The sequence below is a fragment of the Sorex fumeus genome, unplaced genomic scaffold (assembly GCF_029834395.1).
Source record: "Sorex fumeus unplaced genomic scaffold, SorFum_2.1 ptg000037l, whole genome shotgun sequence".
Taxonomy (NCBI): Eukaryota; Metazoa; Chordata; class Mammalia; order Eulipotyphla; family Soricidae; genus Sorex; species Sorex fumeus.
Genome location: NW_026606094.1, coordinates 45,818,290 through 45,819,524, shown reverse-complemented (window position 1 = coordinate 45,819,524; position 1,235 = coordinate 45,818,290).

The following is a 1,235-nucleotide window of genomic DNA, read 5'->3' as shown; positions in this document are numbered from 1 at the left end:
CTCAGGGGTTACTCCTGGCTTCTTTGCACTCAGGAATTACTCCTGGCAGTGCTCTGGGGACCATATGGGATGCTGGGAATTGAACCTGGGTCGGCCACGTGCAAAGCAAATGTCCTACCCGCTGTGCTATTGCTCCAGCGCTCTAGCTTTCCCAATTTTTATTAAAATCAAGTTACCAGACTGAATTTTGTTGGAAGTAGGGTGGATGGAAATCTTTATTTGGGTAAGACAAAACAGTATTTATATATTATTGAGTTAGCTGTAGTACTTGTTTAAGACAATAACATATTGAGTTAATTTTAAACTTTCTGAGTCTAATAATAAATTTGCTGAAAGGTCAAAATGGGCTCCCTGTAAAATATATCAAAGAGATTACATTGATGATTTTCCTTAGGAGTTACACTGTTTTTGAGAAGAGCTATTGATATAAGTGAGAACCACCACTCAGAATTTTCTTGATGTTATTACCCTAGTACTCTTTATAGAGTGTAATCGAATTTTTCTACCTTTCCTGATGATTGGGGTGCCAGGCTATGTGGAGTTCCTCTTCTTAAGTGTGAAGGCTCATAAAATCTTTTAATAATTTTGACTGTGCTGAACCAGGAAGCAGTTTCCCTTATCTAATATAATATAATAAACTGGCAGAGTCTGGCAAACTTCACGTGTCGTACTCAATATGCCAAATACCAGTAACAATGATGGGTCTCATTCTCATAATCCTGAAAGAGCATTGAAATGGCTCTTTTAAAATCTCAGGGCTAGGAAGAAGGAGATGTTACTGGTGCCTGCTCGAGGAAATCGACGAACAACAGGATGATCGTGATCGTGATAATAAACTATTTGTTTCCTATTGTAAACTCTGTAATAGTGTCCTTTGTTCTTTCCTGTATTCTAGCTCAGTAAAAATATTTGCTTTTTTGGAAATAACATAAGTTCTTTGGAAAGAACATAAGTTCTATGATTAAACAGTAGTTAAGATCTATCTTTTTTTTTTTTTTTTGCTTTTTGGGTCACACTCAGTCATGCCCAGGGGTTACTCCTGGCTCTTCACTCAGGAATTACTCCTGGTGGTGCTCAGGGGACCATATGGGATACTGGGAAACGAACCCAGGTTAGTCGCGTGCAAGGCAAATGCCCTACCTGCTGTGCTATTGCTCCAGCCCCAAGATCTATCTTTTTTAACTATAACACCTGATTTACAATTTCTCCCTAGTTATTTTAGTATCACCTTTTTG